Source organism: Eurosta solidaginis, chromosome 1 (genome assembly GCF_040869045.1).
Source record: "Eurosta solidaginis isolate ZX-2024a chromosome 1, ASM4086904v1, whole genome shotgun sequence".
Classification (NCBI taxonomy): domain Eukaryota; kingdom Metazoa; phylum Arthropoda; class Insecta; order Diptera; family Tephritidae; genus Eurosta; species Eurosta solidaginis.
In genome coordinates, this window is record NC_090319.1 from 122,819,356 (window position 1) to 122,832,968 (window position 13,613).

At 35.0% G+C, this 13,613-nt stretch overlaps 1 protein-coding gene across 12 annotated transcripts in view; it reads left to right on the plus strand.

Annotated features, from left to right (window-relative positions):
* The window catches only part of tacc (transforming acidic coiled-coil protein), a 593,942-nt gene that overhangs the window by 363,909 nt on the left and 216,420 nt on the right, over positions 1–13,613 (plus strand). The window lies entirely within an intron of this gene.

Consider the following 13,613-nt stretch of genomic DNA (forward strand, 5'->3'; position numbering starts at 1 on the left):
TTTAACGATGCTAAAATATTTCTATTTTAATTTTTCATTTACACTCTTTATATTCACAGCTGATGCATTTTCCATTTGCATATCAACAGCTGACTATTATTTTTCATTATTTTATAATACAATTAGATCAGAAAACAAATTTCAGCGATGGTAATATAGTTTTATTCCACAAGATTTTTTACGCGTGGGAGGGGCTCTACCGCCTACACCCACCGTTAGTGTGCCAGCTGACCGTCGTTTCCTGAGCGTACGCACAACCAACTACCTTATATGTGAAAGCCAAGGGTAGTAACTTTTGTGCCAAAAATGTGTCGCTGCCTCCCGGACTATGAGGCCAATGGACTCCTAAACTACTGAACCGGTTTTGAATTTGTTTTGCACCCCGTGTGTAGTTTGATCTAACTTGAAATATAGGATAGGTGACTGGGTGACTAGGGTCTCGAGATATAGGCCAAAACGTGGGCCCGGGTACCCCTAGAGTGTGTTTATAGAATATGGATATCAAATGAAAGCTGTTGATGAGTGCTTTAGTAGAGGGTAATTTTCATACCCCTGGGTGACTAGGGTCTCGAGCTATAGGCCAAAAAGTGGACCCGGGTACCCCTAGAATGTGTTTATAGAATATGGATATCAAATGAAAGCTGTTGATGAGTGCTTTAGTAGAGGGTAATTCTCATACCCTTGGGTGACTAGGTCTCGAGATGTAGGCCAAAACGTGGACCCGGGTACCCCTAGAATGTGTTTATAGAATGTGGATACCAAATGAAAGCTGTTGATGAGTGCTAATTCTCATACCCCTGGGTGACTAGGGTCTCGAGATGTAGGCCAAAACGTGGGCCCGGGTACCCCTAGAGTGTGTTTATAGAATATGGATATCAAATGAAAGCTGTTGATGAGTGCTTTAGTAGAGGGTAATTTTCATACCCCTGGGTGACTAGGGTCTCGAGCTATATGCCAAAAAGTGGACCCGGGTTCGCCATGAATGTGTTTATAGAATATTGATATCAAATGAAAGCTGTTGTTGAGTGCTTTAGTAGAGGGTAATTTTCATACCTCTGGGTGACTAGGGTCTCGAGATATAGGCCAAAAAGTGGACCCGTGTTCCCCTAGAATGTGTTTATAGAATATTGATATCAAATGAAAGCTGTTAATGAGTGCCTTAGTAGAGGGTAATTTTCATACCCCTGGGTGACTAGGGTCTCGAGCTATAGGCCAAAAAGTGGACCCGGGTTCCCCTAGAATGTGTTTATAGAATATGGATATCAAATGAAAGCTGTTGATGAGTGCTTTAGTAGAGGGTAATTCTCATACCCCTGGGTGACTAGGGTCTCGAGCTATAGGCCAAAAAGTGGACCCGGGTTCCCCTAGAATGTGTTTATAGAATATTGATATCAAATGAAAGCTGTTGTTGAGTGCTTTAGTAGAGGGTAATTTTCATACCCCTGGGTGACTAGGGTCTCGAGATATAGGCCAAAACGTGGGCCAGTGAATGCCTAGACAGTGTTTATACAATATGGATATCAAATGAAAGCTGTTGATGAGTGCTTTAGTACAGAGTAATATATTATCCAGAGACGGACTGGGACTGGGACTGAGACTCGGATGGGACTGGAATAAAATACATACCACCTTCTGGGACAGGCAATAAGGGATGCAGAAGAATGAGAAGAAATTGAGAGAAGAGAAAAGAGAGAAGGAGATTGAGAAAGAGGTAGAATGAGACGAAGATGGTGATAGATGAAGCGAAAAATACGGAGGGAGGAGTGATTAAAAGGATAAGGAAAAAGTTAAGAGGGGGGAGGGCAGAGTCAGACGGAAAAATCTTATTAAAATGTATGCAGATTGGCCAAATTTAGGGTAGGACAACGTCTGCCGGGTCTTCTAGTATATATATAAAATAAAAATTACTGCTCGCCTAGCATAGCTTATAGCGAGTACTTTGTCGTAAGCCTAACACTTTCAAAACTTATACAAAAAAATTCTATGCATTACTTCTCGTTTGGCACGTTGATATTTAAATCTTTCTCACCCAGCTCAATGAGTTCAAGGAATTTCAGGACTAGTGTGGTGTTAAGCCACGCAAGGTAATTGAAAATTAAGTATCTTGGCACAAGAAATATTTTAACTCGAAGACAGAAGGAAGCAAATGCAAAAGAGATTTGATTTCGGAAGAAAGGTTTTGTATAAAATTATTCCCGTAGGTGCTAGCAGAACCCCTGAGGCCTGGGATCAAAACTCGCACTTACTGAATCTAGGCTCTGATATGAAGGTTAAGGAAAAAAGTAAGCATCTATAAAATATATAGCACTAACAAAATTGCCTAGTTTCGTTTATGATTTACTGATTTTTCCACATACATAGTTCGGCAAAACCAGAACGCAAATTTTGAACCGTTTCTTACTATAACCTAACTGCACTATATATTTTATTTCATTGCAATCAACAACATAATTCTAGAACCAAGAGCTTTGTGACCAACACTAGGTTCACAACGTTTGGTTGGTGAAAGACATAGACTTATCCTATGTCAAAATATAGAAACACTTCTTGGTTGCATGCACATATATTTGTTTGTTCAGCTTGAATTAAAGGAAAGTCTTCACTATATATATTTAATAAAAAAAAAAAAAAAAAAAAATAAATGTAAGGCGCGATAACCTCCGAAGAGATCTAAGGCCGAGCTTCTCTTCCAATTTGCGTCGTGCTCCTCTTGATTTTTCCCTACAAATTGGCCGGACGGGACCTACATGTTTTATGCCGACTCCGAACGGCATCTGCAAGGCAGATGAGTTTTCACTGAGAGCTTTTCATGGCAGAAATACAATCGGAGCGCTTGCCAGACACTGCCGAGGGGCGACCCCGCTTAGAAAAATTTTCTTCTAATTGAAAAATCTTATTTCTAAAATTTTGATGTTGCTTTGCCCGGGAGTTGAACCCAGGGCATACGGCGTGATAGGCGGAGCACGCTACCATCACACCACGGTGGCCGCCAATATATATTTAATACTAATAAAATAAAACAAAAATTTGGTCCTTTTTTCGATGAATTTTGGTCCCAAATGAAAACATGATGTGGCAACCGTGTTCGCTTTACCAAAAATATCTCTATTGTAGATACGAGGCTAACGAATAAACGGGACGATGTGTATGTATATGCATATTATGCATAAGTTTCTACGAAGGTATATTGTAATTTATTCTGTGAAAGTACATAATGTAAACAAATACATATGTATACCAAGAGGCAACACTTTTTTACTATTATCTTTACTTATTTGCGCTTACAATTCTTTATTTTTCAGTTTTGCCTTTTTCTAAACAACAGCTGTTGTGTGGTTATTTCGATGTAACCACCTACTTTTGTGGGTAAAAAATTATCCGGCTACTTTCGCGGATAGAATACCAAAAGGGTGTAAAAGTTGCCACATGATTTCATTACCGTAGTGAAGAATGTTCTTACCACACTAGAATCGGGGCGTTAGAGGGTAGAAGTTGGAAACAAAACGTTTTCCAACCATTCTATGTTCATATGTACCCGTTATCGCAGAAAGGCGTTTGAAGCATATCGAAATACAAACTTTTCTCCCATTTTCTAAAGATGGGAGAGCGAGATGTATTTTATAAACCGTTTAGTAGCAAACGTATCCTTTTGTATAAACGACATTGGTGCAACTAATGCCCCTTTTACCGTTTACAACTCAACTCTGGTTGGGTTGAAATTTCGCAATTTGGTATTACCGATTACAACTCAACCTGTCCAAAAAAATGTCGGTTGAGTTGTCTAGTCTAACAACTTTTTGTGGCATTACCGTATACAACCTTGTGTTGGTGTAGTTGTCAAAGACGTCAAAATCTTACAACGGATTACTAGCAGTTGTCTCATACAATTTTGCAGTTGTTTTGAAAAAATGTTAATTTTAGAAGACGGTTCACCAACTAATTTTTAACAAAAATTTTCAAAGTTGGTATCAAAAAGCACGTTTCGACCTCCGATTTAAGAATCCGAAAACAAAAAATTTATTTTATTATTATATTTATTAAATTAAAAATTTAATTTTTGTCATCATTTCGGTTCAAATTTTTATATGGTTGTATTTTACCAGGTTTTTTGTACACACTAATGCAGAAAGGCGTTGGACCCACCCAGGGCTATTTTTATAACCCGCGGCCAAATGGCGCCAACACAGAAAGATCTGTGCAAAAAAATTGTGGATCGGGCCTCATATTTCGGACCCTCTTTGAGCCATTTTGTGGGTTTTTGTAAATATTTTTCGACAGAAATAAAATTTTTAATTTCCGCCTTCGAATCCTAAAAACGGAGATCGAAACGCGTCTTTTGATACCACCTTTAATAAAAGTTAGATGGTACATGGGCTCATAAAACGTTACAAAAAAAAAAAAAAAAAAAATTTTTTAATCAAGCAATAATCGACAATTTTGTACACATTTATAGAAAAAGCAATGTTTACACGAAGGATTGCATTGAATAACTTTTTGACTTTACGGAGCGACATTCCGAAGTTGGACGAGGCTGGCCGCAGTTCGGATGCAGCCAAAAGAGGTGAAATTATGCGATCGTGAGTCCCATTGATACTAATCACTACTCCTGGGAATCCTGTTTTAGAGTAAAATAAAATTTTTGTTGTTTGTGTTTTAATCCACTTCGCACAAATATGCTCCTCAATAATGTCTAAAACCAGTTCAACACCAAAATCATTTCCGCAGCAGTTTTGATAGCTGCCATCAGCAAGGAATCTGAGTGTGGCGCATAATTTTAAAATACGGGTACAGCTTTCCCTCGAAAGCGTTTGCGGAAATGGCTCTTAATTTTATTTAGAAATGAGCAAAATGCTTCCTTTCAAAACTACAAAATAACTTCATTTGAAGCTCATCATTTGTCACTTATTAAACATTTTCTTACTTGGTGCTTGGTAGTTCCAAGGGATTGGAATGATCACGCGAATGTTTTCCGTATTCGCGACATGTTAATCACCAACATTTTCGCCATTATAAAATAGATTTCATATCATATAATATCTTGTAATAACAAAATCTCTTTTGCAAATGCTTAAATTTTCGCCACAAATTGATCAGCTGTTCATTTATCTGACAAATCATCACTTTCTTAGGTTGGCAGCACCAATTCAACTGAAATAAGTTGTAATTCGTAATACCAAACAGAAGTTGAGTTGTCTGAAAGTTGAGTTGTTTTAATTACAACCCAACTAAGTTGAGTTGTATACCGTAATAGGCCCTTAAATTTACGCAGTACATTTGTAGCAAGAATGCGCGCTAACATACATATGAAAAGATAGGTCGACCTCTCCGATTTTCTTCAATAAAAAATAAAACATTTTTTTAAAATTTTGAATATTTTGGATTTTATTGACAGTTGACAATTTTTGAAAGCTTTTCTTTGAGTTAAAATATCTTTTAAACTATTAATTTAAAAAAAATCTTATACTACAAAAAGTCTTTAAAATTATTGAAGTTTATAAAAAAAATTTTATGTTCTCAAAAATTTGAAAAATAATATGATTGAAAAATAATATACATTTTTGTGAAGTGTATAATTGGGCCAAACTTCTTTTAACTTATTTTGTTGCATAGAGAGCTGCTTCGGCCGTTGTTTGGTAATAAAACAAAATTTATTGTTTTTTCATACCTACGCGTTTCGACGCGACAGGGTATTCTGTTTTTATTAACAATAAACATGAAAATAGCAATTAGTTATAAACACACTTAATAATTGTCTCTCAATATAATATTTTTTCATTGCGTGTTGACTCACCATGTAATGGTATTTGCAAAAATATATAGCTAAATCCGTAAGTTTCTCCTTACTTTGTACATGCTATTCTAACATCACAAAAACATTAATACATATAACATTTCTAACACCAGTACATTAAACATTAATTTAAAAATATATCACAATTCTTTTCCATTTTGAATCAAGTTTATTAATTTTATTTTATCACCGCAGTATATGCACTATTTGTGTTGTTTATATCTTCTTTGAAGTTTATGACGTTTCTCAGCTGTTGTTGTATACGTAAGGTTTCCAGTGTTAGTCGTCGTTTTTCTTTTCGCTCTATGTCCAATATTTTAGCGCTGGTGAAATCAGCTGTGTGATTGTTGCTTGTCAGGTGTTTTGCAAGTGCTGTTGTATCCTTTTTATTTTTGGCGTCCATTTCATGTTCATGTAGTCTTATACCCAACGCTCTTTTTGTAGTGCCAACGTAGCTCTTGTTGCATTCATCATTTTCATTGCCTTTGCACTTTATTTCATATACCACATTATTCTGATCTTCTTTTTGAATTCTATCTTTAGTTTTCGTAAATATTTTGTTTAGTGTGCTATGTGGTTTGAGAGCATAACATATGTTTTCCTTTTCTACAATTCTTTTTAGTGTGTGATTGTTTGTCAACCCTGGTACGTATGTAACGCCAATATATTTTCTTGTTGTTGAATTCTCTTGCTGTGTATTTTCATTGTTATTCGAACTTTTAATATTATTTACTGTCGTTTCCATGAGCCGTTTTACGAGAGCAGTCGGGTAGCTATTTTTGAAAAGAATATTTCTTATTTTTTCATCATTTTCTGCTGTAAATTCATTGTCGCTTAGAACCTTCATTTTCCGAATCAGGCTAATTGCAGTATTTGTTTTTTGTTTCCATGGATGGTTTGAGTGGTAGTTTATTATTCTACCCGATGCAATAGTTTTTGCATGCCAATTCAATGCAATCTTTCTATTTCTCCGATGTATCTCTACGTCTAGGAAGGCAATCTTGCAATTGTTCTCTTCTTTCGTAAACTGTAGTTTGGTATGCTGCGCGTTTAGAGTATTCAATATGTCTTCCACGTCATTTATCTTTACTATTGCAAATATGTCATCTACATATTTTTTTATGTATTTTAAATGTATGTTTTTGCCTTTTAATTCAGCTAAGCTGTCGTCCAAAATTTTTTCGAGTACGATATCAGCTATCGTTGGGGATAATGGGTTACCCATGGGCATACCATAAAATTGATGGTAAAAAGTATTATTGTATGTAAAATAGTTGTTGTCCTGAAGACAAAATTCAAGAATCTTCTGGACTTGCTTTCTTTCAATATTTGTATGCTCTTCTAATTTATTCCATTTTTGTATGATGGTGCGTATGGCTAGGTGTATTGGAATGTTGGTGAATAAGGATATAACATCAAAAGAGATTAGCATTTCGTCGTCTAGAATTTGAATGTTCTCTACTTGATTTCTAAGTTGGAAAGAGCTTTTTAGGTTGTAATCTTCCGATACTAAATTTTTTAAAATATTTCCAATATATTTAGATAAACTGAAACAAGGTACGTTCGTGGACGAGGAAATCGGTCTAAGAGGTAAGTTTGGTTTATGTGTCTTAGGAAGTCCGTACAATCTCGGTGCGTTGGCGGCTGATGATGTCAATTTGTATTTCTCTTTTACGCTGATTTTTTTCTGTTTAAACAGGTCATTTATAATTAAATTATTTTTCCGCAGTAACTTTTGGATGGGATCACTTCTTATAGTTTTGTACGTTTGCTTGTCATTTAGCAATTGCCCCATTTTCTGTTCATAGTCTTTTTTATACATTAATACAGTTTTGTTGCCTTTGTCTGCCTTTGTTACTATTATGTCATGTTTGTGTTGGCTAATGAATTTTTGGGTGTCGGCGTATATCTTTAGTAAATTTCTAATTTTCTTCTTCTAATTTTCTCTTGGAAACAAGTTTGCACTGCCCGTATCAAGGAAGACTTTTTCCCCAATACATAACGTTGCCCATTTAGAACAAGGTATACAAGAAATTGACGATGAAAGAGAAAAAGATATGGCTAGGAGTAATCTCGCTGCAAAAATTAACACATACAAAAACAAACTCAGAAACAGTGCAAAGGAAAAATTTTTAAAATTCTCCGCAGTTTGACAAACATCACATTTTATAACTAATGTAAATAAAAAATGAACAATTCAGCTGTTTAATAACGCCGTCTGTAATGAAGTCCACTTATTAATAACGAGAACATACACTTCATTATTTTTTGTTTATTCTATCGCAGTAGTCATTGATTTTGTGAACTTCTTTTATTTATTACCTTATGAAAATTTGTTGCATTTCATAGTCATTTGCTATTTGATTCATACAAGAAAAGGTTCTTCTCCATTCTGTATTTCTTACAAACTATCGTACATATATATGTACATATTCCCATTCCCAAAAATGCCAAATAAAAATTTTGTTGTCATCCATTTGATTTGCCTAATCACAACTGGGTTAAAAAAATGTAGGAAAAGCCACGCCAGAACTATTAAAAAAAAACTACCCAATTTGGGGGAATATGTCTGCTTTTGCTGCAGGATTAAAATTCTAAAAGATGCTGTACCATCTAAAGAGGTTAGCAATAGTATTATTAAAAGTCCATTGAATGAAACTAAATTTTCCAATGTAAAAAGAGGTTCCGAAGTAAATGCATCACCAAATATAAGTTCTGATGAAGATAGTGAAGTGTATACAGGAGGAGATGACGGTTTGGAAATGATTTTATCTGTAAAGAAAAAGTTTCAAACCATTTCGAATTATTCAGAAAAGATTTTTTGGTTGACAATTTCTCCACCAAGTTGGACAGCATACAAACTCCAAAAAGAATTTAATACAACTTATAAGTTAGCTTCTCATGCGAAAAAACCCATTATATGTTTGGATTTGGTACCCACACAACTGAAAAAATATTAGAAGGAAGATTTCCGAAAATAATATTTCCGTAGTCCAAAATTTTTATAGGTCAGATGATATTAGTCGACTTATGTCTGGGCAGAACGATGGCGTATCTGTAAGACAAACGGATGGAAAAAAGTCAAAAATTCAGAAACGATTGGTCTTGTGCAATCTGAAAGAAGCTTATGTCGAATTTAAAAATATGTATCCTGATTTAAAAGTTGGATTCAGTAAATTTGCCGTACTACGTCCTAGGGAATTTATTTCGGCCGATGCTGCTGGAACTCACTCAGTATGTGTTTGTATAATTCATCAAAATTTCAAACTAATGATAGATGCTTTAAAAGATATCTCCAACCAAATTTCTATTCAAACATACGAAGATGTCTTACGTGAGATGACTTGTGAGAAATTCGAACATAATTGTCAACTTAGAAAATGTAATTCTTGTCCAGGTTTTGAAGGAATAAATATTGAACTTGGAAAAGCATTTGAAGTAAATAATATAAAAAGTTTGGAATTTTTACAATAGACCAATACAGACCGTTCTTCTATAGAAACAGTGAATAAAGATACTCATACGTTTATTGAAATGCTGAAATCCAATGCATCAGTACTTTTAACACACAATTTTATAGCCAAGAGACAAAACAAGTTCTTCAAAGCACTGAAACTTCAATTAAAGGAAGGCGAATTTATAGTAGTTGGCTTCTCTGAAAATTTCACTTTTCTGGTACAGAACGCCATTCAGGATTACCACTGGAATAGCAATCGGTTTACAGTTCACCCCTTTGTTGTTTATCGCGCAGAAAAGGATAAGAATAAGAGCTTCAGATTTGAGAGCTTTGTACTCATCTCAGAGTGTAATATCAATGATACCACTGCTGTTTATTTATTTCAAAAGAAAATGATAAATTGGTTTGTATCAAAATGTAATAACGACAATGTAAAAAAAATTTACTACTTTTCAGATGGCGCAGTTTCGCAATATAAAAATAAATACCGTACTTACTTAATTGGCACTTAACCGCCCAAACGGTTATGGCCGGACCGATAAATACTATTTTATTAATTTAATGTATCACTTTCAGGATTTTAATATAAAAGCGGAATGGCAATTTTTTGGCACATCGCATGGTAAAAACGCTTGTGATGGAATCGGTGGTACTGTTAAAAGATTTGTTCGACGAGAAAGTTTACGCCGTCCTGACTCCACACCAATTACTATCCCAATTGAATTTTTTAATACTGTCAAAAATGAATTTAAAACAATGCAATTTGGTTTCTGTTCCAAAGCTGATTACCAAAAAGAAAAAGATTTCCTAAAGGATCGTTTCGCTACAGCTGTTCGAATCAATGGCACACGGTCATTTCACAGCTTTATACCCTTTTCAAGCAACGAAATTAAATGTAAAGTTGTATCGACTTGTAATGAGAGCGATTGTAAAATTTTTAAAGTAATAAAAAACTGACCTAATTTAAAATATAAAACTACATTTTCATAATATTTATGCCATTTCGAAGTGTTGTATAGTGTAAAAATTTTTGTATCACAAACTTACTGTGCGTAAAAATCATAGATTTATTCAACATCAAATTTTCAAATTTTTTTTTCTCGAAAACAAAAAAAAACATTTTTTTAAATTTGAATGGTAGGTTAAGAACATATTCAAGTTTCTTTCAGATTTTTTTAAAGAGAATCGGTGCTATCCTTCATTACTTTAAACTGAAAAAAATTTTATTTTATTTTTCAATCATATTATTTTTCAAAATTTTGAGAACACGAAATTTTTTTTATAAACTTCAATAGTTTAAAAGACTTTTTGTAGTAAAAGATTTTTTTTCTAAAATTAATAATTTAAAAGATATTTTAACTCAAAGAAAAGCTTTCAAAAATTTTCAACTGTCAATAAAATCCAAAATATTCAAAATTTTAAAAGAATATTTTCACACACTATTCTAGACGTCAAATACTACATGTATTCCGAATTTGAAGAAAATCGGAGAGGTCGACCTATCTTTTCATATGCAATGCGTCATATGTATATGTCACTTGCTCAGTTTTATATTCAAACGTGTATCACATTCCTGAAAAAATTTATCCATTTCTTTCAATAGATCGGTAAATAGTTTTTGAGTCATTTCGTCTGAATTTTATATAATGTATGAAAAAAAGTTCTGAAATTAATATTTGAAGAAAAAAATCATGCTGTGTAAATTTGCTCCATATGACTTAGCTACTTAAATGGCAAATACATAAGAAAAATTTTAAATCGATATGCAGGTAATGTAAATGCAACAGCAAATAATTACTATTAAACCACTGCATTTCAAAAAGCTTGTATGAATTCAATAAAAAAGGTTAAACTCAAACATCAGACATTTTTATTAAAATCGATAGAAAAATAAAAACGTTTTTTCGAAAAGAGTAAACACCATTCAACCTGCAGCACTTAATGCGCACTAAATTTTAGTGTACTTTGATAAGTACTTTTCTCGTCAGATAGCCTCGTTTGGGACCTACAACGCCCACTTGGTATGCAGCTAGCATTGTTGCGATTCCAAAAATTCAGGACTTTACTTATTTCCGATTTCCGTTGTTTTCTATCTGCAGCACTTAATTGTAGTGTGCTGTAATAAGTACTTTTCACGTCAGATTTTTTCATTTGACAAATACAATGCGCACTTGGTGTTAAAGGGTTGGTTTCCTCGAAAGTGGTACCGCTATGTAGCGGTAGAGTACGTTGTCAAAAATGTTGCAATGTAAAAGCATTAATGAGGACACTAAGAAGACGGTGAAAGTCACCGTAACGTCTGCTCATATTTCTTATTATTATATTCTGAAATTAAACTGTAATGTTCAATAATATATCTTTGTAATATAACTTTGTTGAAATCTCGATATATCTTAAATTTTAACTTTTGAGTTGTATATTTATATATCTTTTATATTATGCAGTCGACCATTTCAAGTTTGTCGTCGACTTTAAATAATAAATAAATAAATATATTTCGGTTACACTTCCGTAACCGTCTTCAAGGAACTATAAGCAAACGTTTTTATACCTTTCATGAAAATGAAATGGTATATTAATTTCGTCACGAAACCCAAAATTCTAAGTCCTTAAAGGAAAATAGATAGGCCCACCATTAAGTATACCGAAATAATCAGGATGAAGAGCTGAGTTGATTTAGCCATGTCCGTCTGTCTGTTTGTATGCAAACTAGTCCCTCAATTTTTGAGATATCTTAATAAAATTTGGTGAGCGAGTGTATTTGGGTGTCCGATTAGACATTTGTGGGAACCGGCCGGATCGGACCACTATAGCATACATATATCCCCCACAACCGATTGTTCAGATAAGAAACTTTTCGTAATTACTGCCCTATTTTAAGAGCTAGAGGCTTCAAATTTCAACGAATGCTTACGTATATAGCATATATTGTTGTCTGAAAAAATCATCAAGATCGGTGGTATATATGTAGCGTTGTGCTTATATATTAAGTACACGTTTTGCTTACGGATTTAATACAAACTTTATTGAGCAATGTTTGACCGAGTCGCGTGTGTATCCCTTAACATGTCATCTCAGAAGAAAGAAATATATTTTTTTATCAGCTGCTAAGACCAGCAAACTCAATACGATAACGGATTGTTTAGCGGGATAGTTAGTCGCTCTGAGAGACTGGAAAGCTAATACATTTTACATAAGAGTAGTGGCAGGGTTGCCACATGCCTCCCCTTGTTAATTTTTTAAGTTTACAAATTCATTTTATATACATTTAAGTTTACGAATTCATTTTATATACAAGTTATACTATTAAGAAATTAATACAAATTATAATGTTTGCGTAATAAATTTAAACGTCAGCTGCAAAGTGAACATGTCGTGAAGCTCGACTTGTACTTGGCTCTTCCTGTGTGTTATCAGCTGGTTGGTCGTCGTAAATTTCATATACAGGTTTTAGACGATCCATAGATACAGTAGAACGTTGGGCTTGTATGTCCACGCAAAAAGTTTTACCATGTCTTGAAACGACGCGATATGGTCCTTGGTATGGTGCTTTCAGAGAGGGCCCGATTTGGCCTTGGTGGACCAGAACGTGTGACCATGTGTCCAGTTCCCTGAAACGAAACAAAGAACGCTTACCATGTCGGGACATATCGGCTCGTGCCAAATTGTGGAAATGATTTCTTAAGTATTTGAGTAGACCGTATGTAGTTTGGTCGTTGTTTGCCGGATTAATAAATTCGCCAGGAAGCCTTATTGGCTCACCATAAACTAACTCGGCCGGTGTCGTGGAGATATCGTTTTTCCAAGCTGCGCGCAAGCCCATGAGTACTACAGGCAGTGTGTCATACCAAGTTTCGCTGTGGCATAGCAACGCTGCCTTGAGCTGCCTGTGTAGGCGTTCGACGAGCCCGTTAGCCTGTGGATGGTAAGGCGAAGTTTTTAGGTGGCTGATGCCGAACATTTGCGAAAGTTGACGAAACATCGTGGACTCAAATTGTCCACCACGGTCTGACGTTATTCTGAGTGGAACACCGTATCTAGCTATCCAATGGTAAAAAATTGCTCTAACGATCGTTTCTGTGTTACCATTTTCCAGTGGAATCGCTTCAGGAAAGCGCGTAAAGCGATCAATTATTGTTAAACATTGCGTAAACCCTTTTGAGAATGGCAGCGTGATAAGATCTACGTGAATGTGTTGAAATCGATGAGTGGGTAATTGAAATCTTGCAGGTGCAGTGACGACGTGGCGCTGAATTTTGTTCCGCTGGCATTGAATGCAGGCCCTGGCCCATGCACGACAGTCCTTATTCATCGCTGGCCACACGTAGCGGCTTGTTAACAATTTTTGGGAGCAGCGTACACCTG